The sequence below is a fragment of the Odontomachus brunneus genome, unplaced genomic scaffold (genome assembly GCF_010583005.1).
Source record: "Odontomachus brunneus isolate Ranch 3 - 2012 unplaced genomic scaffold, Obru_v1 Obru_scaffold_033, whole genome shotgun sequence".
NCBI classification, from domain to species: Eukaryota; Metazoa; Arthropoda; class Insecta; order Hymenoptera; family Formicidae; genus Odontomachus; species Odontomachus brunneus.
In genome coordinates, this window is record NW_022639483.1 from 157,176 (window position 1) to 184,909 (window position 27,734).

A 27,734-nucleotide genomic window follows, 5' to 3' on the forward strand; every position below is an offset into this window, starting at 1 on the left:
TATTATTGCCATTTTCATTAATTATATATTTTATTAGATAATATAATTTTATCATATAATTTTCATTAAAAATACTACGTAAGAACTGGATACAGCAATTGAAACAGTTTATTGTACAATATATAAACCAATTCTTTCCAAGTATCAGTAATATTAATTTAGTTTTACAATGTGTACGTATTACAATGCCTATCGCGAACAAAACGTAAAATGTATTTATTTATATTGTTTAGAAAAGAACTTAAAATTGCGTAAATAATGAGTGAATACATAGAAAAGCATAGAGCATAAAAAGGAAAACTGGAAAAAGGGCATTGACAATATTAGCCTTGTAACAAAGATGACAACTAATGTCAGGAATGAAAGTGAGCAAAAGGCAAATAAAATATGTTTTAACAATACAGAATTTCATTGCGATGAAAATGCATGCGGCTATTCTGATATTAATGATACAAATGAAAATTGCTCAAACTCAAAATTTGATGAAATAGTACAACTACAAGAATGATAGTATGCCATACTTCCTTTTAGGCGGTGTTGCGTTATTTGAATGAAATCCTGGGAATTATTAAATTCCCTAATTAATTTAATTGTTTATTATTTAACTGTTACGTTGTTAGCCAACGCGTTTGTTATTTAATTATTAATCGAATCAACACGTTCATTCAAAATTTTTCAGATTTTATCACGCTCAATGAACAAAAGGATATGTTGTTTGATGATTGTGAATGATGTCATTATATAAAAGACGAAAGACATAAAGATATATATTACATACCAAAGATTTCCTGTGTTACATTTTTCGCTAGCATTAAAATTTTTCAACTAGAAATGCATAAAAAATAAGGCACTACTAGGTCAAACTTGTCAATTTTATGAGCAACAGACTGGATTATTAATCAATCGAGTAGTTTGTGTCCATTTTCTATTCTGTTTTCGTACTGTAAATGGATTCAGATTTTGCGTATCTTTCGTAACTACAGGAAAATCGTTACATCTTGATTAGGATTCTAAGTAATTTTACTCTTTAGTCACTAGACAAAACTAACATAGCTATTCAGTACCTGCTCGAAAACTGCATTAAATTTCTAACAGGGATACATTTTAGAAGTTTTAAGTTTTAACAGAGAAACGTTTTGAAGAACAATAATAAAGAAGGACATAAAATTACAGGAGGCATTATACCGATTAAACGATCATTTTTACTGAAATCTGTGCACTGCGAAAAGAATTATGTTAAATTTCACATATCCAAATTTATCCATTCAAATTTTATTAATTTAACGTAAAGTAAATATGTTAATAAATAACACAACTTATCTACACAGTTTACACATAAAATGTGTCACCAAAAATATATATGTTACATATAGTATTATTTTAACACTCAGAAATAGTGAATTTATGAACTCAATGTAGAATAGTCAAAATAACATAGCAGCGCTATATTTTAACTTAACATACGAGTATGTTGAAAATTTAATACAAAAATTTCCACAGGAATCGTTTTCAACAAAAACACAAAATGTTTTTCACCATGTAGTAAAACAATTCAGGGAGCAATGATTAAAACGTGCGAAATTACAGTAGATAGCGACAATTTCAATAATTCTGATTTTTATATCGATCCATGAGGGCTCTCGACCAGCTAACAGTGCCACGCCTGCGGATGTCGGCCAGGTGAACGTGGACAGAAGGGAACGAGAGAAAGGGCTGGACAGCAGCAGGGAGAAAGGCAGTAGAAAGGGATGAATGAGAGAGGGTGGAAGAGCAGGAGGGAAAGCGCTCGCGCGCACGCGAGGGAGAAAGAGGGAGAGAGAGAGAATGATAACAGAAGAGGCATCGACCGGTCGGATACGTTGCCCGGACAACACACCGAACGTCGACTTTAGCCGAATTATTTGTTAAGCCGTGCTCACACGAAACGCATCGTTTATCAGTATTTGGGAGTTACATCGGTTTATCCTGGAATTAGCACTGCGCGAATATGCCAGACCCCCCTTTAGGCGGTGTCGCGTCGTTTAAACGAAATCCCGGGATATCATTGAATTCCCTGTATTTAGTTGTTAACCGCGCCAACGCGTTTATTCGAAATTTTTCAGACTGGATTTTGTCACACCTAATTCTCCGGGATCGCGCGCGAATATTTGAGGCCCATATTAATAGTCATTACTTGAAACTCGTCCTACGTGAGATATTTTCATCGGAATTTAGAGTTAGATTTGAGTTTTTTTTCATTTGAATTATATAATATATGCGACATTACATTTATTTCGATTCAGCTGAAAAATCAAGTTTAAACGAATCTAAACTCAAATCTGAATGTCTCATCTGAGGCAGGTTTCGTGTAACGAATGACTATTATACGGATCTAAGGCCCGTATCAAGGAGATTCTAGCATTTTACCAAATATAAGATAAACCTATAATATGTGTATGATATAAAAGTTATATAATCGAACTAACAGAAATTCTAATAATCTTTATCGTATCGTTCTCGAGATATTTAATTGTTAATTTATATTGTACAGGCATACATATATTGAATCTCTATAATACAACATGACACACATTTGTATACAAGACAGAAGTTTAAAAAGCTGTGGTAATAATAAAATAAATTTACTGTCAAATCGAAGAGATTTGGGTATTTTGATGAGAAAATTCGTGAAATCGATAATATATGGCAACATGAAAACATGGTAATATCACGTGATAAATTAGCTTCAGATCTAAAATAACCTATAGTAATATCTCATTTCAATACTTATTTTATTTATATTATTTATTTATATTATTCATTTATTTACGTATTCATTTATTATACGTATTTATATTATTCACTTTAACATAACACGTCTTTCCAATTCAAGCTAAACAAAACTGATCATTTATTAAATACAAACGAGTATATTTCATGTTTATATTTCTTGTCTTACAATTAATATTGACATCAAATGAGTATCTTACAACTTTTTATCACTTTTAAAATATTTTATAACTTCAAAAATGTAAAAAACGATTACATATTACGACATTTACGAATTTTATATTGCTGATATTGTATCGCAAAATTATCTTTTTTAATCACTTCAAACGATTTTATTAATAAAGTACAAATTTATCGGAAAATAGAGCTAGAACCTCCTTAATAATTGCCGCCTGAAACTTGTCTAATGCGAGATAATCAGATCTTGATTCAAAGATGCAAGCTTTTTAGATGAATTACATGGTACATGTTTATATCTGTAGCTGCGATTCAACTGAAGAACTCTCATCTAAATCTGAACTCAAAATCTGTATATATCCCATCTGGGACGAGTTTCAAGTAATAACTATTAATATGAACCTAAGTGTCGAGTAATTCCGTTTCATGTCTCGCGCCTCGACGCGTTTCAACCGCCATTCTCTCCGCTTTAATCCCTGACGCTCGTCGCCTCCTTCGTGTGTGAAAATGTCAGGAAAATGGCCAGCTGGATATCGCGTGGCACACGGTGTAAGGTAGATGAAGACAAGCGCGGTTCGTCGCACGACGCAAACGAGAAAAGAACGCCTTTCGCGAATAGCGGTTAAGTGGAGCCTTTATGAACTCCCGGTAATTAAATTAAACGTGGTCACGAGCACGTAACAGCGCCAGACAGGGCTTCGGCGGGATGCATCCTCTGTACGTTACTGATGGAACCCATCCCCGCTTTAAATGACACGCAACGAGAATTATACTCGCCATTCCCCTCTTCGCGCATGTTCTCCCTCGTCTGGCGTCTCTACGAGAGATCGGTTGGGCAAGGTCCGGTATGCTTTTCAAGCCGCGACGCGGCCGCTTCCGAACGAGGGTTGTTCACCCCACGGATCGAATTATAGGGCTGCCAGAATTGTGAAATAATACGCGCTTATTCGCGAATCGGGTTCTTACGCACGGCCGCGTTAACTACAAAATAATACCTACAAAATTTCCTATTCTTTTTCCCTGTTCTTTTATTAATAAAAATTATTCAAAAATTCAAATTATTCCCTCTCTTTAGGATTTTTAAATTAATGAGATAAACAAGAAATCTTTTATAACCTTTAACTCTGCATTTTTAATTCTATACTATAAACAATCTTGTGTACAAATATTAAATTTCTTTGTGTTATTTTTGTTTATTATTTCAATATAAAATTAATATACAACTTACATGTTATTATTTACGTGATGTTTTAATATATTACATTAATAACTATAATTATAACTTCATAACTTAACAATTTCTATATATTATTTAGAAATGAGATTATATATATTTTGAGTTATATCACACAATATTTCACACATGTATTTCGAAAAATAAATATTTTTTTAAAGTCAATTTGATATTAAAAGTTTAAATACGTAATACATACTTGTGTGTTAAATTAACATGTTTGTATTATTTCGAAATGTTGTTGAACATACGTAAATATTCAAGTAAATGCTATACAAATTAGGAAAATTTAGATAAAGTATCATAGGCAATATCTCTCTTAAAAATAATACAACAAAAAAGAGATAATGATTAAAATATTTTTGTCAGTGTGAAAATAATATTTTTGCGATTACATTTGACATTCTATATATATATATAAATTTTACACAAAATTTACTTCAAGACAGTTTTTATTAATTTTTTTTACATAACATTTGTGTTCTTTTTAACATATCCGCTTTGTTAACAGGAAAATGTGAATAAACTTTCTGTTGGGACAGGTAAAATATGTTAAATTTAACATAAAATGTTTACTATGTAGCACTTTGTTATTATCAATGCGAAGTCATTTTGATTCCCTTAATCGTTTTTTTAACTTGTAACCTGCGTTGTAACCTTGTCGTTTGTCGTTTTGAACCTCATTTTATTATAGAAAGAAAAATATAAAAAATGTATAATACCAATTACATTTTTTTATTAAATCACAGCAAGTAATTACTCGATATATAATATAGTATAAGTGAAAATGGCAATCTTTGATCAGTATCTTTATACCATTGAAGAAAAATGACTCCCGAATTATTTTACACAAACGCATCGCAGATGTAACGTTCGATTCCGAGCGCGGAATTTTCTATAAATTGTTCGTCGCGCGGAACGAGTTCGCTAAGTCGATATCGCCGTTCGTCAGGGTCAAGAGAAGTGCGCGAGAGATACACCGGCGAAGAATGCAAAAGAATAGTACGCAAAAGTGTCGCTAACGGTGCGCTATTAATCAACGGGAACCGCAGGCGCGTGCGGCGTCGCGTCTAGCCACGCGCAATTAAGGTAAGCACGTGGTGGAAATTAATTAATCGATTCGCGCGATGCCATGCGTGGAGAACGACGTCATTTGTTGCGCGAACTAGTTGCCGCCCGGGAACGTCGGCGGCGACGGCATCGGCGATAATGAACGGGACCGACGAGCGTATTTTTCAGCGTGACGTTGACATATGATTATTACGAAAAAGTAAACACGCGTTATCATCGTGCGATCTGTACCTGCGATAAAGCTGAAATTTCTGTCGGTGAAATCTGTGCGTAACTGAGCCCTGAGTTAAGTCGCGTTATCAGTCGAGTCAACACGATCGCTGCATTTTCTCTTAACACTGCACGGTAAGAAATATTTTGTATTTGAGTTGAAATCTATCTGCGTAGAGATTTTTAGGTTAAACACCCGTGTGTATATTTAACATATTGTCGTTGTGTTATTTCGACTATTATGTGCGTTGAATTTATACTCATCATTTCTAAGTGTTAATAACACCATAGTGTCCAATGTTACATTTTTCCGTTAATTTCTGACGTATTATTTGTGTTATTTGTTTACATCTCTGTCTTGTGTTAAATTGACACAAAAACTAGAGTGAATAAATTCAACATGAAATTTGTTTACAATGCAGACTAAGTGAACACACGCAGAAAAGAGGTGGTAGCAATTATATGTGTAACAACTATATAAGATTTGTGTATGCAGAATTAAATAAATATACAATTAAATAAACTACTTTCACTGGAAAAATATTATTTTTTTTATATTTACAACTATAATCACATAAAAAAATAATTACTGTAAATTATGGTGAAGAAAATTGTTTTTTAATTGCATTCTACTATAATGTTAGTGATAATAACTTTATATGCATGTTACTACTACCTTTTTACTTTTTTTACCAAAAAATATAGTTAGGACCAGAGATAACTACGATTTCAGTTAGATCAATCGTTTTTCCTCTCAATGTATAGTTATTACAATCAAAGTTGAATGGTTGCGAGAATTATATATAGTATTTATGTAATTCTCTAAACTATTCAGTATTAGTTGCAATAACTAACAAAATAGTTTATATATATATATATTGAATATACTATACACATTATACTGTTTATATAGTTTATTAAATATATTGTATATATACACACAAATTAATTCTATATACGAAACTCGTGCAGTTGTCGTCTCTTTCTCTGAGTGCACGTGCACGTAAAGTTGGCAGCAAACAGTTTACCAGCCGATTTGTAGAGGTTACGTCCGTATGAATAGTTCGTATGGCGCTTATATTTATCACGTAGAATGATGAAGTAGAAGTACAAAATAAAAAATATAGAAAGAATTATCAACATTTGCTAAAAGCAATACAAAATGTGGCTTGAAAATCTAAATACAATTTTTACTAAATTTGTAACTGCACCAATATAGCAAAAAATGTATACCCTGCAAAAATTTTTGCATATTTAACTCATTTTATACGTCCCAATTTATCCTCTCCAAATTTGTTATTTTAACATAAGTATGTTATTAAATAATACAACTGATCTATACACTTTACATGTAAAATATGCCACCACATGAACGTAAATGTTACATATAATATTATTTTAATATTTAGAAATGATGAATTTTTATGACGCAAAATAGTCGAAATAACACAACAATATTTCAAATCAACACACGAGTATGTTAAAAATCTGCCACAGAAATTTTTACACAGATCAATTTCAACACAAATACAAAATGTCTTTTATCGTGCATTATTGTATAAGTATATAAGTAAATTTATTTCAGTACATACACAGTATATTTGCTTAATAAATATAATTTAAAAAATTGTAAAGTTTTTTTTCCATTATCGCGATTGTCTCGCGTCATACGCTCAGAAAAATGGTTTTGCATGTTTTGCTGGTTTATCTAGAATTCTAAATGTCAGCTAAAATGTATCGCGGTTTTTTTATATCTGCTAGAAAATTGTCTGTGGAATTACGTGGAATTTACAGCAGCAAAACGTTCTAGCAACATCTGCGGGAATATTTAGGTCCCGTTAAAATTTTAATAAGAAGTGTGACTGACCTTAATTTCGATGAACGTCACAGAGAAACTTTCTTGCTAAATTAGCCTAGCTAAATTAGTTCACGTATAAATTCTGCCTGTCATCTATATTGATTAGATACAACACATATGCGATATATCGCAGTGTTTGCTAGTCCATTTATCTATCTTAACTAACTTCTCATGTCTTCTTGGCATGTCAAATAATTCTTGTTACGTGAAAGCAAGACTATTTCTCCGAGTGTAACAATCATAAGAGTCTATCTGAGAAACTACCAGAGTAGTCAAAATGATTTGTAACTTTTTATAAAAATTACTCAAATTTACAACGGCGCGTTCTATATTCTATATTCTTAACTGATGTTGAACAAAACTGAATAAAGCAAATAAACATTTCTTCCTTCTTGCATCTTTTCGAGACTCCGTCGTTCTGAGCGTAGTTTGGCAGAAGTAGGCCGGTAATCGTCAGTAGTTCTGGTGTTGAGAAACAACCGAATGCGTCAAGGAATTTATCATTGAAATTAATATCACGGCTTGCTGAAGTGCCAGATACCAAAGAGGCGTGCTTCTAATTACGACATCGCGATAAGGCGCGTTATCTAATCTATATAGTACGTGGACTTTTCATTCAATCGCGCGGCTCATTAAAATAAGCTACTATGACGATTGATCGCTGCCCCGGGCGCGCCATTCCACGCGCGAAACTACGGCGAAATGTGCCGGATGTGTCGCGTTGGCTTCTGCGAAACGTCGTAAGTCATGTGTCGCAAGAATCGAGGAAACGCAATACTTTATCACGCTTGTGTCAATATAACTCACGACGATGACAGCTGGTGTTGGTGACAACGCGAGCCGCGGAAATTATTTACAGTACTTCGCGTTAACCGAAGGTTGTCCAAACACACTACGCTCGGGTTACTCGCGCGAAGTCTTTTGCTTCCTCTCACTGGTTATCTGATACCGGCTCGTTTGAGAACTTTATCCCTCGGATTGTGAGTATGCACTGTGGCAAGAGATGTGTCGCGCCTTCCACTCACGTTCGTCGAATTATTCATTCATTTTCAATTGATTTTTACCCAGGTTCGAAAATTTCATTCAACTACCGTTTAACCAAATTTTCTTATCACAACTTGTGCATATTTCTATTGATAAGAGTCTCCAAGTAATTTAACCAATTTAATGTATAAAGTGTCTTTGTGAAAGCGTACACTGAGAAAAAGATACTTGAAAATTTATATTTGTAAGATATAAAGCTTATTCGTAGAAAACATTTTTTTTACAGTAATAAACTTTACATCCCATAAATAAATTTTCACTCAGTGTATATTTTTTCAGGATATACATGAATCGTATAGTATGATGTAATCGAAGGAAATACATTGATATCATAATTTATAGTTAAGAAATTTTCTTTGCTTTTGATGTTGTTCAGACGTTTCGGGCCTATTTCACACCCTCTACAGTGGTAAATATAATAGCACAGAGTATAAACAATTGTAAATATATATTGCAATATATATTGCAAATGTCCCAGAACAATCTCCGAAGCTCTCATTGAGACGTAATGCGGGTTAAGGTAAGCACAAAAGTCCTAAAGCGTTTTGCGATATTCGCAATAATTACCGAGATAGTAATTAAAGAAAATTTGTAAGTGATCACGCGCGAGATATGACAGATGAGCTGTAGTGGCGACATCTGCCGCTTGTATAATAAAACAATGAACAAAAAAGTTCTTTATTTCTAAAAATTTTTGTTATAACTTTTTTCTGATAACCTTGTAGATTTTTAGTTATTAATTAGAGAACATTAATATATTATCATGAGCGACCATCTGTAAATCTTCTTTAATTATCTTGCGTGATTATTCACAAATTTTCTTTGATTAATATCTCGATAATTATTGTGAATATCATAAAACGGTACAGGACTCTTATATTCATCTCAATCCATATTGTATATTAAAGATTATTCTAGGACATTCTGTATATTATCGATATAAACAATCGTAAATATATATTACAATATATATATTAGGTTGATCCATAAGTTCGTACGTATTTTTATCTAGTGTTAACATCCGCATTGACATTGATATTAAGAGGATAATTTCATACACATAGTTGGTCGATATGCTTTAATAGCTATATGTTTTAATAGCTGACATTTCAGAGCATATTTTGTAATGTAAGTAAGTGTTTAACACGTTAAGAGAACGCCGGTGACCGAGAATGAACTTTCCGTTCAGACCGCGTTGGTCATTGGTGACCGACGATATAAAATGTAATTAAATTGATGATATTATGCGGCGTAAGTCAAAAGATAAACAGAATGGGCTCGGCACTTAACGTGCTCAAAGAAATACAGTTATCTTTGTTGCGGCTTGAAAATGGAAGGCGGTGAGTTTTTCCAGTACATTATGCTTTTCTACTTCCGTAAAAATTGTTAAAGTTTGGCTGGGATATTTTGTCTCACTCACCATGTTCATCCGACATTGCTCCCCCCTCCTCCTCCAATTATCGTCTATTTCGCTCATTACAGAACTCTCCTAATGGCATAAACTTCACTTCTTTAGAAAATGTGAAAAATTGGAATATTTCTTCGCCGGAAAAGCACAAAAGTTTCATGAGAGGGGAATTATGAAATTACGTGATGGCAAAAAATTGTCGAACAGAATGACGTATATATTATTGATTAAAATTTTCTTTAACAATAAGAAAATGTATTTTAATTTTGTTCTAAAATCCGCACAAACTTACAAATCAATCCAATATTATCAATAACAGAGAATGTTAAGAAGGTTATAACGCTTCATTTATGCATCTGTTAATGTAATACACAGAAATAAAAAGAGATATAAGTTTCTAAGAGTTTAAATGTGTATATGTATACGTATCTCAAATGTTACTATAAACTTTCCACCATTGCATTTTCTAAACAAAAAACGATCAACAAATCTGAAATTTGTGTACAATGTCGGTATATCAGTCTTTAATATCACAATAGTTTTTCATTAAAACCTTAATTTCAGTCTGTAAGAAATTAAAAATAGTACCTTCCCCCTCCGAAAAAATAGTACCAACCCTAAGAACACGTATAAAAGCATCAACTTTAGCTTGAAACATCTGAACTCTTGAATAGTCAATCCTTTTTCTAATTGCACAAGCAATTAGATAATATTTCAATTTGTATGTAATGCAATAAATTCTTTACAAGTCTGCATCACAATCTCTTGAAAAGAACGAGAATAAATTTATATTAAATTGATTGGATATCAGCCGAGCCTTTTCTGAATCAACTTTTTCAAATTTAAAACACGGATTTAGCTGGGAATTAAACGAGAAACGCTCGAAAATACAGCGTTGAACATTTCCGTGAAATTTGTTAACATCCAATTTTCACATCCACGATATTATTCTCAACAAGGTTGCTTTGAATTGATAAAAAAAAAAATGGCAGTTGAGCTCGCGAATGAAAGGAAGCGCGGGCCATATTGTGCAATTTCGCGCGAGATGAAATGCCGGAACTGTTCGAATCGAATCACGGCAACGAAACTCGCGCCGACACAATTGATTTGCTTTACCGTTGCCCAGCCGCGCCAATCCGCCAAAGCCACGGCGAAACTGTTCCGCTCTAATTTCACCAAAGATCGCGAACAAAAGCAACACGCCCGAACTCGTCGACGTGACTCAAACAGTTGTGACTGACAGTCGAAATGCACAGAGGAGTCGCGATGCTTCGTGTTACGCGCACTCGGCGCACTCGCGGCCGTTCACTCGTCGAGACCCTCTTCGCAGTAAGTATCGACGAAATTACGATGGGCGCCGAAGGCCATTTACGAAACGCATACTAACAAACGATGCTGGCTGGCTGGCTGGCTGGCTGGCGACGAGCTCTGCCGACTGACGCAACGGACGTTCGAGATATCGTGGAATATGACGCGCGCAACGAGCCATTCGTATAATTTCGGCCCGCAATTGCGTTAGCCAATGACGTCTTCTCGATCACGTCTTGTGCGAGATCGTAAAATACTGATTTCTTTTTCTCTAGATTAAAGAGATACCCAGACAGACTTTCATGATTATCACGAAACAATCGCGGAAACCCCACAATCTTTTCTGATTACATTTATAAGAGGCAAATATACTGTATTGAATTAATCATTATATTTATGTCATACAGGAATTTGTTGTGTGTTATATTGATGTAGCTTGAAACTAATTAAAAGCTACACTCAGCTTTTCATGTTACATTTTGCATTGCTTTTAGCCGATTTTAAACAAAGGAAGTTCTCAGTTTGTTCTGCATGTATCTTTGTTTGTTCGTATGCTCTCCCATAACTTGAGGTATCTATTGGCGATAAAAATAAGCAAACCGAATTTTTGCTTTAATTTAATATTCTCCTAATTGAAATGCCAGACTTACTAAATTCAGAGTTTATTTTGAATCAATTTGATGCTTATAATAAATTTATAATAGATTTTCGGATATATGAACTTTTAGAAAATTGCAACAAATGACATTGAGAGGCAAATATACTGTATTGAATTAATCATTATATTTATATCATACAGGAATTTTTTGTGTGTTATATTGATGTAGCTTGAAACTTATTAAAAGCTACACTCAGCTTCTCATGTTACATTGCATTGCTTTTAGCAATTAAACGATTTTAAACAAAGGAAGTTCTCAGTTTGTTCTGCATGTATCTTTGTTTGTTCATATGCTCTCCCGTAACTCGAGGTATCTATTGGCGATAATGAAATGAAATTTTTTATACAACTTGTCCAGTATGTTATTTACATGGTTCTCAGATTAGTGTCATTATAGTGTCAAAGTTCATATGGTACTCATATCTATCGTATAGAATAACGGCATACAAATACGAAACAAATTATCAAAATTTACTTAAAACAATATGTGATATAAATTTGTTACTGCATCGATATAGCAAAAAATTTACATTATTGTATAATATAAATTTATTGACTAATTGAGTACAACATATTTGCTTCATAAATAAAATAAATATATTAAGAGAAATTGCAAGAATATTTCCATCACCGATTCTCTCGCGTCGTGATAATTATGAAAGTTTATCTGATTTCTTTTCGTATTTCTATTTTACACGTCATTCTATAATTCTGATAAATATTTTACATTCTGATGTTATATATTCCATATTTTGAATTTATATTCTGATAAATATGAGTACCATATACACACAGAAACATATTATTTTAAGCTGCTAAGATAAGTAATTATTTATTTTCTTTCTGTCAAGTGATTGTTGTTTTCAACGAAGAATCACTTCTTGACAATGGTCTTAAAAATATACTCATCATAAGTTAAAAAACTTATTATTATTATATATTCAAAAGAAGAATTTATTCTATTTATAAGAATATCGTGAAACTTTATTAAAGAAAAATTTGATTCGATTCTATGTAAAAAATAAGCAAACCGAATTTTTGCTTTAATTTAATATTCTCCTAATTGAAATGCCAAACTTACTAAATTCAGAGTTTATTTTGAATCAATTTGATGCTTATAATAAATTTATAATAGATTTTCGGATATATGAACTTTTAGAAAATTGCAACAAATAACATTTGCGTGAATGTAATATATATTTAACTATGTGGGACTCATGAGGAATGCAACCAGATCGAGCAGTAAAGTTGTTGCCAAAGAGGACATTCAAGTTTTATCTGATTTAAGAGCTCTCGATAATGACAACTTGTTTTGTATACGTTTAAAGCTTACATCGAGTCCAATGTATATCTTACCGTTCTCGAGCAAAATGGCCCAAAAAAAAATGAAAAAAATAAAAATGTCCCAATTTCAAGACTGACTTAAACTCAGCGTGATTTCGATCTGATAACGCCTTCACGTCCAAACTACATTGAGAAAAAAGTATTTGGTATTCGTAACTATAATCGCAGAAAAAATTGATTATTATAAATTATGACCGAGAAAACTATTTTTTATTAAAGTCTACTATAATATTAGTGATAATAACCTTGTATCCATGTTACTTCTACTATTAGCGTGTTAGAACAACCAAAAAATATGGTTGAGGCCGAAAATAACTATAAATCTAGTTAGATCAACTATTTTTTTCTCTCAGGGTGAGGGATGTCTTTTAAGGACAGATTTTTTCCGTTCATAAAGGACGGACAATGTCAGTTGATACTTGTCTTTATTTCCATGGTGCTATCTGTTGAAATTGACTCTCTTCTGGACCATTTTTCGTGAAAACAATAAGAGGTTTAATGTAGAAGAAAAAGAACTCGACGTGAGCTTTGATTATATGCAAAAAATTGTTTATTGAGGGCTTCAAAATTAGACGAAATGTTTATGGGTGTTTATGGGGTCACACTCTTTACATACTCCTGTCCACTTGTATAGCTCCCAATTACGACTGCGAACGAACTAAGAACAAGGACTTGCATTTCTTTCGTCGGGATCACTCCGGATTCGCGATTACGTCAGAGCTAAGGCAAACTTTGAAACGAGACTGCGAAGTATCGCTAGAAAATAGACGCGCGTGCCAGCCGAGCAAAGAATTTCACGACTCTCAAACATGCGTGACGTCTGTCAACGTGAGTCAGCGTGCACGATCGTCTCTCTTTCTCTCTTCAGACGTGTTCCGAGATTCTCGCATGGATCTGACGCGATAACCGGTTTCCCTCCGCGAGATTCGGATGAAAAGTCCAATTGTGCAACGTCCAGAATCATCGAAATTTCACGGATCCCGTTTCTGTTCTCGAGACCTACAGCACAAGTACGATCGTGTCGGACGAAGTTTACGAGGAAGTTTCGCTCAGCGGAACGAATATATCGATGACTCATGCGCCGCGTATGCTCCCGACTCGATCTCCAGTGTTGCGAACTTTGCGATGCTTCCAATAAATTTTCCGCGAAAGTGCGTTTCGTTATCGCGTAATAAAAATTGTCTGGCTGACGTTGTTGAGTATATCCTTACTCCGCGATAATCGCGGCGAACGAACGGCGACGGTGGCAGTATCGTAAAGAGCGGCCGGAAACGAGAGACGGCCGGCGTTTCTGCGAGCGCCAGGTGTTCCGAATTTTCGAGCATTCGCGAGCCTTCGCAATAAGAAAGCAGCAAAGTTCGCAGTCTACTACGCCGGTGCTTTCACTTGTTGCGCGCCGGGGCCAACGATGATCGATGATCTCCTCGCGTATCATTCGATAGCCGCAGACCGCAGACATCGTGTGTGGGGCTTGTCATCACACGTTCACCATCCCTTCCCAGGTATCCGATATCGATATTTCTAATAATACCACTTCCCCTCGTGTGTTCTTGCTCTGCTGACGCCGTGTACATCATCGTAGTAGCCACGAGCTACTGTCGAATCTCCGCGTGTCGATTTTTTTTTTTCTGAGCTCGTGATACCGATGTTTATCGTAGAATTCGGCTGATACTGATCGTATACAAATATTTCTTTTAACGCGACATATTCGGCAATTTATGCCGCAATTCTAAACAGAATCGTAAGATTCGTAACTTGCTCCCGTAAAATTCGTAGGAACTTATGAATAGATTTACGATTCTATACCGTATATCATGCGATCATTCGTAAATATCTACGATTTCATGTAATTTATGATATTTACAAGTAATCGCGTAACGTATGATATGCATAGAATTGTAGATCTACTCATAAATTCGTACGAATTTTACGAGAATAAGTTACGAGACTTACGATCCTGTTTAAAATTACAGCATTCATCTCTCTCTATGGATTCATAAATATTTATGAATATATTAACGATGACTATAAGAATGTTTCAGTTTATATGCGCAATTTCCTAGGAGCGTATATACATCAGGTAAAAAATCGTAAAATTTGTGTAAAACTGTAATCGTTATTATCATTAGAAGCATTTTTTTAACGTAACATATTCAGTAATTTAGTTTCTCTATGAATTCATGACTGTTTCTGAATATATTATCGAGGCATATTTTCTGAATATATGCAGAAGTTTTTAATGAGCAATTTTCTACGAGCGTATAAATTAGGTGAAAATAACCCTATGAGTTCATATAAAATTGTTTCCCACTGTTGAAATATTCGCCTCTGAAGTGAAACAAGAACATTTTTTTTTAGGAAAAGATTTGAACAATCAAAGAAAGTGTTTTAAAATTTAAAAATAGTACTTGCTTCAAAATTTGGGGGTTCAAAAATTTAGGGGTGGTTTGCCTTGCGACTCCCTAATCTTTCTCCAAATATCAAAAGATATATCAAGCTATTCTAACATCTTTCGCTCAGTATAAAAATGATACAAAAATTATCAAAATCTCTTCCCCCCTTCTCTTTCTCTTTCTCTCTCTCTCTCTCTCTCTCTCTCTCTCTCTCTCTCTCTCTCTCTCTGCTAATTAATATAAAAGATATTTTTAAAAAATACTTTTAAAAAATGCTTTTCAGACTCAAAGGATAATTTCGAAGGCGAATATCTCAGTAAGGGTGCGTTGTAAAGAAAAAACTGCATGAACTTATGTGGAGTTATTTTCGCCTGATCTAAACGTCCGTAGGAGATTTCCCATTTTTACTGAAACACTCTGTACACACCGAAAAAATATTGTAATAAAAATTACGACAAAATTTGTTAATCTTGAACCATATATAGAAATTATGACCGAAATTACTATATATATCTTTACAAATGTTATTAACTACAAAATTATTGTAATTATGAATATTTTTTTTTTATATCGTATATGCAATAAATTACAGTAGTTTATACTGGAACGTCAATATAAACCAACTTTACACAGAAAATATTATAAAATGAAACATAATTTTAACATTTTTTAACGTTTTTACTACAACATTTTCTCCGTGTATGATTTGAATTTGATAATGCGATTCCCTATATCCGGTGGCACATATGACACGCTTTAAATGCACCTTTCGGAACGCGGGAGACGGAAGAAATTCCGAAGTAATTTGTAAACGACGTCCTCGCCCATCTTCGTCGTGTCCTTTCCTCTCACGCGCTCGCTCGTTCTCACGTTTTCGCGGCGCCACGCGTTCCGCGAGTTTCGCATTTCGCGAGCGATGTACCAGGGGGGAGAGGGGAGGGGGGCTGCGACGAAGAACGTCGGAGGGCGAGAAGTGAAAGGGAGAGACACAAGCTAGGACGGCGAAACGAAACGAAGGACCCCGGGAGATGGATTTATGATTAATGCCGCGAGACGGACCGGGTAGTAAAAAGCGCTCGCCGCCGCGAAAGTAAAGGGCCGTAAAACCTAATGAGATGAGTTCTATCGGGATCTCCGAGGGAGACTGGTTTGTGTGCGCATGGAACCCTCCCGTACCAATATTGGCTGCGTGCCGGTCGAACGACCGTGTCGTACCGGGTGTTTGGAAATAGCCGCGACGGAACGGATGTTCCTCGTCGTCGGGGAGCCGCGACGATCTTCTCTCTGCCAAAATATTTTTCTTATTTTTCGCGCGTATATTTGTCCTCGCGCAATATTTGTTCCTTCTCGATAAGAACTTGCGATAAGAATAATCACCGTTATTTCTGCTACTCGGCTGGCTGCAATTTTGCGTCATTTATCGAGTTACGATATTTTCACAACTAAACATCGAATTCAGATTCGGTTGACACGAATCGAAATTTTGATCTTGCTTTCGACCTCAATATTCCATTTAACACTTATTCTGAAACTTATATCAACCTCTTTTCAGTCTATTTAACCTAATAACTTTGCTAACGAATTAAAAGACTCTGAGGTCAAAAGATCATAAAATATATTAAAAGGCCAATAAAAGCCAAACACAAGGTATTAGTATAAAAAAGATAAATGATTTTTACTAGGTGAAAAATCAATTACAACAAACGCTTCGATCCTACATTTGAATCTTCTTCAGTATTAGTCCTCAGACGGAAGAGAAGTTCTCTTTAAAATCTACAAGTGGCATCCTGTATGCTTTCTGTCACTTAGAGGTGCTAAATAAGACTTCAATTTTGATCTGTATTAAACATAATGATCATTACTCATCAGAATATACAAATGTTAAAAAGTTCAGGTCGTAAGTAGGGCCAAAATTTCGACTCGAACAGGAAATTCCAAATTGAAATTTTGATCCTAATTTCGATCTCAATATCTCATTTAACATCTACTCTGAAGAGCCTATAGTAACATTTTTTATTCTACTTAACCTACTAACTTTTCCGAGAAGTCCTCTTTAGAACTTACAAGTGGCACCTTTGTGCGTTTTTGCTATTTAGAGGCGTTAAGTAGGACTTCAGAACTTCTTTTCATGTGAATTAACCTTTTCGTTATCAACGGGACATGTGTGTATGTGTGTTTTCCCCGCTATTAATAAAAACCTTATTCAAATGAATAAATAGCTTCTTTAGCATCCAGAACACATCATTCTACTTATTACCGTTGGGAGAAATATGCCCTCTCAAAAACATGTCCCAGTGGGACATCAGTATCCCTTTGATGCCGAACATAAAACTTTTTTTTTATTTTTGCTAAAACTACATTATGTATTAATATATTTAATAAAGCGAAAGTAAAATTAGTAGCGAGAGTTTATATATATATAAACATATATTGATCCTTTAGACATATATTAGAAAGTTCAGGGACCTTATCCAGCGTATTGAACATTAAATACATGCCTTTCTGGCTTTCAAGCAACATTACAATGGAATATCTAATATGTACGTCCAGAATAAGGTCTCAAGTTGAAAGCAAAATTGAAAAGAGATATCAAAATATCAAGAGAAGGTAGAAAGCTTAAAAAACACTTCAATGACTATTTCACTAATCAATAATAAATCCTGATTTTCCCACAACTTTCCCGAACCAGTTGGACAAGTAATTGTTCTTTTTTGTTTCTAGAAGATCCCCGAACAGTTCTCAATAATTATTTGACGTTCCGTTGGTAAACCAACAAAAAATGGCCTATTTTTAACATCCTCCTTTCAACTCGGGGTGAGTGTCACGTTAAGATTGGCTCGTTCACTTTGACGAACGCTATCGATTCTCCGCGTTAGGCAGCGACATTAGGTTTTAACACCTTGTATAAGAGCGAAAGCGAACACGGATACAGTCGGTGCGCGATGTCGATTAGCCCGAACGAAATTGCCTCCGCAAAACGACTCCGCGGCACCTTCGACACCGTTGCCTGGTGCCGTCACGATTTCTCGTTCACCGTTCCTTTGTCGTCGCGCACGCCACTTACGTGACGATACGGCGGTCTCCGTCGACCTTGGGGTGTAATACATGAGGACATGGAAAGTTGTAACCGCGCGGCAGGCGAGATAATAACAAGCAACGCGGCGACACGTCGCCGACGTTTGTCAAAAGAAAGAAACGATTCTCGCGATATGTCGTTTATGAATAATGAGAAGTGCAATAGACGCCGCGACAAGCACCGACTGTGTGTGTCGAAAATCAAAATTACTTTCTAATAACGTACTCACGATACATCCCGACGGTCGTACATCGTTTTAGGATTTCCGAAACTTATTTCCACGCACAGCTCACTTTCGATAGATAAAAGATGCGTAAAACACGGAGCGATGTCGATCGCGATGTGTCAGGGAAGACTGCTTGTCGTGAAAAGATCGAAGTACAAGATGGCCGCGCAATCAACGATACAGTGCCGAAAGTGCGCGCCAAAACGTGAACGATGTCGCGGCTTGACAAGGACGCGCTCTAGTAGCTACGCCTCTCACTCTCGCTGACGGAACGACCGCGCGACGTCGCGTATATCTCTAGCGTCGTTTTCTTTCTCGTTTCCTCGAATTATCATCGCGATTCTAATTTTTCGTTAATAAATCCAACGATCGTCCGATTCTACTACTACTTGAGCAAGTCGATGTTAATGAGAAGTGCAATACACTGAGAGAAAAATTATCTTAAAATCAACAAATATTTCCTTGGTGGGTGCATTAACATATTTACTTAAATCTACATTCTCTTTACTTAAATCAAATATTGTTTATTTAAATCAAGTAAACAATATTTAATTTAAGTAAAAAGAATGTAGATTTAAGTAAATATGTTAATGGCACCCACCAAGGAAATATTTGTTGATTTTAAGATAATTTTTCTCTCAGTGTAGACGCCGCGACAAGCTGTGTATATCGAAAATCAAAGAGATTGCTTTTTAATAACGTACTCACGATACATCCCGACGATCGTACATCGTTATTTCGGCACTCCCGATACTTATTTCCGCGTCAGGCTCACTTTCGATAAATAAAAGATACGTAGAACGCGGCGCGATGTCGATCGCGATGTATCAGGGGAGGCTGCTCGTCGCGAAAAGATCGAAATACAAGATGGCCGCGCAATCAACGACACAGTGCCGAAAGTGTGCGCCAAAACGTGAACGATGTCGCGTTTCGACAAGGACGCGCTCTACACTGAGAGAAGAATTTAGTAAATATTATCAAAATTTGGTTACTATTACTAAATGATAGACGTAAATATAGCGGGCCAAAGCTATAGCAATACTTATTAATTAATTTAGTTCTGTAAATTATTGTTATGTAATAATTATTGTTATTGTTGTTATGTAATAAATTATTTATTTGACAGAAGTAAAATTTATTTGCTTCCAGAATATATTTGGTAAATAAAACTTATTGAATAGTTGAGCAAAATAAGCGATTTTGTAATAGTTACAAAATTTTTGGTAGGTTCAACCAACTATCTGTAATAATAGATATTGAAACGATGTAATAGCTGCAAATGAATGAATTTTTCGTTATGCTGCAACAAAACATACTTATACTGGTAATAAAATAGAACTCGTACCTATTGAATTTTTTTATTATATAGGATATAACGATTTCATAACAATTATCAAATATCTGTTCATAACTGTAATATATTTCATATTAAATATTTAACATTAAGTAACTATTACTAAATTATTTAATTGATGTTACTGTGAATGCAATTACGTCATACTCCCGATCTATTAAATATTTGGTAATTATTATCATATTTAGTATTAGTTACTAAGGATTCAATGAATTTCTGTAACTAAATGCAGTTTGTTATAGTTACCAGTCTTTTCTCTCAGTGTAGTAGCTACGCCTCTCTCACTCTTGCTGACGGAATGACCGTGCGAGATCCGACGTCGCGTATATCTCTAGCGACGTTTTCTTTCTCGATTTCTCGGATTATCATCGCGATTCTAACTTCTCGTTAATAAATCCGACGATCGCCCGATTCTATTACTGCTTGAGCGAGTCGATGTTAATGAGATGTACAATAAACGCCGCGACAAGCACCGTCAAGATACTTGATTTCGATACACACAGCCGGTGCTTGTCGCGGCGTCTATTGCACATCTCATTAACATCGAATCACTTAAGTAGTAATAGAATCGGACGATCGTCGGATATTATTAACGAGGAATTAGAATCGCAATGATAATCTGAGGAAAAGTGAAAGAAAACGACGCTACAGATATACGCAACGTCGGATCTCGCGCGGTCGGTCCATCAGCGAGAGTGAGAGAGGCATAGTTACTAGAGCGCGTCCTTGTCGAACCGCGACATCGTTCACGTTTTGGCGCGCACTTTCGGTACTGCGTCGTTGATTGCGCGGCCATCTTGTACTTCGATCTTTTCGCGACGAGCAACCTTCCCTGACACATCGCGATCGACATCGCTCCGCGTTCTACGCATCTTTTATCTATCGAAAGTGAGCCTGGCGCGGAAATAAGTATTGGGAGTGCCGAAATAGCGATGTGCGATCATCGAGATGATCGTGAGTACGTTATTAGAAAGCAATCCTTTGGATTTTCGATACACACAATCGGTACTTGTCGCGGCGTCTATTGCACTTCTCATTAACATCGACTCGCTCAAGTAGTAGTAGAATCGGACGATCGTCAGATTTATTAACAAGGAGTTAGAATCGCGAGGATATCTTTTTACGACGAACAGCCTTCACAGACACATCGCTATCGACATCGCACCGCGTTTTCGCATCTTTTATCTATCGAAAGTGAGCCTGGCGCGGAAATAAGTATCGGAAGTGCCAAAATAGCGATATGCGATTACAGGCTGTGAGTACGTTATTAGAAAGCTATCCCCTTGATTTTCGATACACACAGCCGGTGCTTGTCGCGGCGTCTATTGCACATCTCACTAACATCGACTCGCTTAAGGGGAGTCAATGACGTACTCGAACAATGTCGATAATGCAGAGACGATCGTCACTGACATAATCATGCTATCCTTTTCATATTTTTCTTGTATATATAGAACTTACATGAATGTATGTTGCTTTGTTTTACCATATTCAACGGAAAATTTAACCATATAGAAATCTTTCTATAAACTTTTTCGATATTCTTAAGTTTCCAAATGCAGATGTGAAGGTAGAGCAATGTTCTTTAAAATTTTTCTGTTTGGAGCATCCACAGTATATTTACAAACGGAAACTTTTGGATTAGGCAAATATTACACTAACTGACAGCTTAAGATTTTACATTACAAATTTTTTGTTCGTTTTCGTTACATATCAAGCAATACTCCTATTTATTTTTGCACGTACTTTTTTATTGCGTAAAAGCATTTGTAATTCTGTGTAACCAATACGACGTAAACTTTGTAGAAAAATGTCAGTGTTTTGTCGATAAAGTTTTCAGCTTCAGCATTTCCTTAAGGCGACGGTAAAGTCGATGACGAACTCCAAAATTGGCGACAACGTTGATCGTCAGAATATCACGTCAAATAAGCGCCAACACGAGCATGTTACTCTCTTAAAGTGAATCAGTGAATAGTCACTGATATTAGTTATAAGTATATCACTGAACACTGAAAGTGCAACACTTATAACTGCAAATCAGTGTATATTCACTGTTTTCAGTGATGTTTCACTGATTCATTTTAAGAGAGTACGCTTCTTGTATTTCTTTTACATTCGTTTGCACAACGGTTTTCACAGATTTTTTTTTCGGTGAAGTTAGGAACACATCAAATCATAACAAGTAGCAACTACTACTCCCGATCTTTCACTATAATTGGTGATGAGAGAAATCGAAGTAACAGTATATAAAATATTTCACGTCACAATTGCAACTTTTTCAAGAAAAATGTCTCTCTTTTTTTCCCTTCCTTTGCCTTCATTATTTTCTTATGTATCTACTCTCTAGACACATACTTTTATACAGTGTCCCAGCTCGATTTTACAATCTCTCGTGAGGTTGTAAGACAAATTGAGTTAAAAACAAAAGTTCAATGCTGTTTTGCGATATTCGCAATAACTATCGAGATATTATTAATGAAGATTTGTAAATGATAATGCTCGATATAGTAGATGAGTTGTAGTGACGACGTCTGCCGTCGTGAACTTGTACATTAGGTCAAAATTGAAAGTCTATCATTTTTCAAGTAACAACGTAAATCTCATTATTAATTAAAGAAAATTATATATTATCATGTACCTAATTGAAGAAAATCAGTGCACAATCATGCACAAATCTTCTTTAATTAATAATCAAGAATCCATGTGGTTTCTTGCAAAACGATAGACAATTTTTTGTTCAATTTGACTTAATCTACAAGCACACGATGGCACACGTCGCCACTACAACTCATTTACCATATCATGCGTGATCTCATTCACAAATTATTATTGCGATTTTCGCAAAACGATACGGGACTTTGTTCATCTCAATCCGCTCTACGTCCTCACGAGAGATTGTGGAATCGACCTAGGACACCCTATATATCTATTAGATAAAAATATAATAAAAGGCCAATATTTACTCCGCGTGTATTGTCCTGTCATAACCGATTACCACGGAAACCCGGCAGCAGTGGTACGCAATCGTGACCATTTCACGTGCCAATTGCATTCGAAAAAACGTGTGAAAATCGTTGTGCAAACGAGTATGCACTCAATTGCAAAATGATTTATACACAGTGAAGTTGGGATTTCACTAAACTGTCACAGCCAAGAGTCATTACCGACGGGCTTGCGCAGTAATTACATTACTTTTATTTTTATTTATTTTTACTAATTATATTATTAATTATATTATTACTGCGTAAGTCTGTCGGTGATAATTTTCAATTTCCACAGTTTAGTAGGCTCCCAACTTTATTCTGTCTAAATCGTTCTACAACCTGTGGTAGTTTTTTTATCATATTTAGCAAAAAACAACCACGCATACGGAAATCTTTCTGCAAATGTTCGGTGTGTTTTTAAACTTCTAAATGCAATTGTAAAGATACAACAATGTCCTTTGAAATTTTCTTAAACGGAGCGGACACAAGTTCAGTACGTGCAACCGCAAAACTTTTGTATCAAGCGAATATTTACACCAACTGACAGTTCGAAATATCAAGTTTGAAATGTTCTATTGTTTTTGTCACAATTATTGAGCAATATTCTAGTTCATTTTTGTACGTTCTTTTATTGTGTAAGAGCATTTGTGATTCTGTAAGATTGGGTAATCTAGTTAATTAGTTAAAGGTTAAAGTTAATTAGTTAAAGTTTAGAAAATAGATAATTATTAATTTAATTTATTTAATTTTGAATGAGTCAATTGTAAGCTTGAACTAGTTATTTTAAAATAAATTAACTTTAACTTATTTTAATTTTATATTTTTTTATACAAGTTAAAATAATTCACCAATATTAAAATCATTTACGATGTAAAATAAAAAAAAAACGAAATAACGTCAGCAAAATTCTTTTTAGTTTTTCTGAGAATCACTGTCTCTTTTTTCTTTTGTAAGAAACCTTGAGTACAAAACAATCAGTGTTTTTTTATAAAAGACTATTTTTTCATTATTTCATATAAATTTAATAGTTTCTAAGATGAGAAAGTTAATATAGTTTCAACTCTTAACATTATAATATAATTATAATATACAGTTTTAATTTAACATTATAATATAGTTTCAACTTAACATTTAATCAAATTAGTTCTTACTTGTGTAACTTTTAATTTAACCAAGTTAATTTTATAAGCCATTAACTTAATTTAAAAAATAGATCAACTTACTCAACTTTGTGTGTAAAATTAATACGACGTAAAGTTTGCAGAAAAAGTCATTATTCTGTCGATTCAAGTTTTTAAATATGGTATCCCCTCAATCGTGTATAACAATTGGGAGTGCGTTCGTTAATAAAAAAAAAAGAAAATAAGTTGTGGCAGGAAGGATCTTGTGGTATGTGGTAACTAAATCTCGTTCGTAATATATGGGTGCCTAAAAATATAACTGTAAACATATATTTACTATGAAACCGATGTAATAACAACAGTAGCAAAAGTTTCGCTTACAGCAGCAAATCTTTAGTTAAAAACGATCTATTTTCAGCAAATCATGATTAGATACGATAGTAAAATCTCTTTTCTCTTGGTGAATCTAAAAATATAATTGACCCCATAAACCGATATCAATTATCTGTAACAGATTTTAATTACATTTTTATATCAAGGTAACGAACGCGCCTCTGCAGTTGTCACACGCGATTTTGAAAATCGTCTCGCTTGAGTGTCCGTCAACTTGAGAATATAATTAAATTCCGCCCACGAGATAAGATATAACACGTGCGCGTTTTCAGGCCGGCAGTTTGATAAAATCGACGATCACCTGCCAAAGAAACCTTGGATTTGTTCAACGAAATACACGTTAGTGCAACAATAAGTTGCGCTGATATTACTATAACAATGCAGATATGATGATTTCGACGCAACTTATTGCACCAACGCGTACGTTGTTGAGTAGATACGATATTTCTGTTAAGACCGGTGACCGTCGATGCAACTGCTTTTTCTCTCAGTGTAGAGCAGACGCTAGATTAAAGAATACCGGGTGTCTTCTGAGTTGTCCGGCCACGGGTGCGCCGGTGCATAATCGACCGGCGATTTACGTTTCGAACAGCCAGCCGCGTGTGGGTGGCCGAAGCCACCTCGCTCTTCTCCGCTTTCCTCCGCTCCGTTCCTCCGCGCGGTTTATTTGCTCGCACTTGGCGGGCGAGGTGGTCCCCCCTGAGGAACGCACATATACACGCATCGTCACGCGACACGACCTCGATCCTTCCTCTCTATTTGGAGATAGATCGCGCCGGCGGACTTCCAATGTCGTTCACACCGCGCCGTTCCGCCTTCCGCCGACAGTCTTTGTTCTCGATTAGAGCCGCGGTCAATTAACACGTCGCGAGATGTGCTAATGGCGACGCGCTAAGGAATATTCCCGGAGAAATTCGTGCCGGCCGTATCTCTTTTGCTTCATATTTTCACGACAATGTTGTATTGCCTTGCACGGGATTTAACGACTCGAAGATGACTGTCAATGGCGAAGGGACATCAATCATGTGCATACAATGAATGTCTGAAGCTAAAGATTAAACGTCCAGCAAATTTCCGCACTTATTTCTCTCTCTCTCTTCCTCTCGTTCTCCTTCCCTCCTTCTCTCTCCCTCCTCCCCCCCTCTCTCTCTTTCTCTCTTTCTCTTTGCCTCTCTTCATCTTGCTTTGCGATATTATAAATAAGTTGCGCACGTAAAAAGTAAAATTAGCTGTTCATTGTGGCGCATGTATTTCACTCGCGACGGAGAATTATGGATAACATGAAAGTAACGTGCACGTACATGAAATTAGCCCTCTTTCTTTTAAAAATGACATTTTTAAAAGTTGCACCACATAGTTCCAAAGCGATATTATCTTCTTTTTTGTCAGTACAACGAAAAAAAGCTGTTTTTATAACTGTCTTCCCTTTCTTCAAAAATCGAGTATTTCTTTATCGTAATAGATTGTATTAGTTGTTCCAAACATTGTCCTAGAAGATCCAATCTCGTGAGTCTTACCAAAATCACGGAAAATAAAAAAATGTTCTCCCATATCTACGTATTCCTGACCAAGAGTAAACATATCAAGAGCAAACATGTGAGTAAACATCTCCTGTCGCGTTCCAATGGACAGCTTTTTGCCTCGAACCATCCATTAGAACATGAAAGCAAAAATTTTACTCTTGGTAAGATAAACTTGGTCTTGATAAACCCAGAGAGAGAATTTCCTCTTGGTTAGAAGCCTACAGCTAAAAACATTCTTTCTCATGTTTTGGGTTTCTGATATGACTTACGAAATTATTCTTCTAAAGCAATGCTTGGAACCCTAATATAACCCATAACGATAAAGGAATGTTCGACTTCGGGAAAAAGGGAGATAACTGTGAAGCTGTGAAAGTGTGACAATTGGAGAAACGGCTATTTTTTCGTTTTGTTGAGAAACATAGGGAAGACCGAGGCTATGTTGGCAAAATCGATTATTTCTACTATTCTTTAACAGATTTCGAAATTAAGCAAGCAGGAATTTCAAAATCATCTTTGACATATTTAGAAAATTTGCTTGCTGAATTTTGCAACTCGTTAGAAAATATTAGAAGTAACCGGTTTTTACCAACTAATCCCAATAGCCAACTAACCCCAGTCTCTCCTACTATTAAAAAAAATAATAATATTGCTTTTAGAACAATGTGGGGAACAGAGGATTGCATATATGTCTAGCCATTCTCTGGCCATGTATGTATGTGTGTGTTCTAATCGAGAGATTACTAAATATTTTCGACCCAACGCATTTTAAATAGTCTAGATAGTTCTAAATAACCAAGGGTCGCGACTATTGATCATTTGAAGGAACTGCAGTGATATCAAGCAGCTGTGACAGCGTTTTATTTGCGTTTATAATTGCGGTTATCCGTTCACGTATTGCGCGTGATTGTGACATTAGTAGTAACATAACCATAAAACGTGAATAACGATAAAAATAATTAAATACAAGAGTTCACTAACTAGGGTTGTTATTAAACCGGATTAACGTTGCTGTGTAATAAGATTCATCGTTTCTTCGAATAATTAACAGTCACGACTCTTGACTAGATAGAAACGAATGCGTTAGGTAAAAATTTTTAGTAACTCTCGATTAGGACATGGCTAGGGAATGGATAGGTTTATATGCAATCTTCTATGCAAGGTTAGAACAACGTGAAACAATGTTTAAAAAATGTCACTTTCAAAAAAAGAGGGACTGGCTCCACATGCGACGTGTGTATCGCGTTTCATCGCGACATTCCGGAGCGCGAAAGTTTTGATTCAGGCGCCGGAAGAATAGCACGGCACATGGCGATTAGCTGATTCGAGACGTTCGCTAACCTTAACTGTAAAACGCGTATCGTGCAATAACACAGTGGGGGGAGCGGGCAGCGGGGGAAAGTCAGCTTTTCGGCACGGTCATTCACTCTCGTCTTCTTCGTCTTTCCTGTCGCGTCCGCGCACAAACTACGCAGCAAACAGACCTAAAGTGCGTCTACCTCGCTGTACCGGCTCCGCGAGCGATCTCCGCTCGTTTTCTTTTTTTTTTTTTTTTTTTTTTTTTTCCCTTTTTTTTTTTTTTTTTT

General features: G+C 35.5%; 2 protein-coding genes across 11 annotated transcripts in view; one reads left to right on the plus strand and one right to left on the minus strand.

Annotated features, from left to right (window-relative positions):
- Window positions 1-27,734, minus strand: part of LOC116843454 (growth factor receptor-bound protein 14-like) — a 237,737-nt gene that overhangs the window by 51,760 nt on the left and 158,243 nt on the right. Inside the window, exon 1 of one of the 7 annotated variants that reach the window (XM_032813884.1) lies at window positions 18,780-18,972. The exons of 4 other annotated variants lie outside the window; for them this stretch is intronic. The gene's annotated coding sequence lies outside the window, so the exon portion shown is untranslated. Of the gene's footprint in view, window positions 1-10,887; window positions 14,189-18,775; window positions 18,973-27,734 lie in introns of those variants that run through there. 2 more of the 7 variants (XM_032813882.1, XM_032813883.1) reach the window with 2 other exon arrangements.
- LOC116843453 (SET and MYND domain-containing protein 4) overlaps window positions 7,891-27,734 on the plus strand; it is a 291,340-nt gene continuing 271,496 nt past the window's right edge. Inside the window, exons 1-2 of one of the 4 annotated variants that reach the window (XM_032813870.1) lie at window positions 14,244-14,583; window positions 18,196-18,288. The gene's annotated coding sequence lies outside the window, so the exon portion shown is untranslated. Of the gene's footprint in view, window positions 8,300-14,243; window positions 14,584-16,118; window positions 18,289-27,734 lie in introns of those variants that run through there. The other 3 variants (XM_032813872.1, XM_032813871.1, XM_032813869.1) reach the window with 3 other exon arrangements.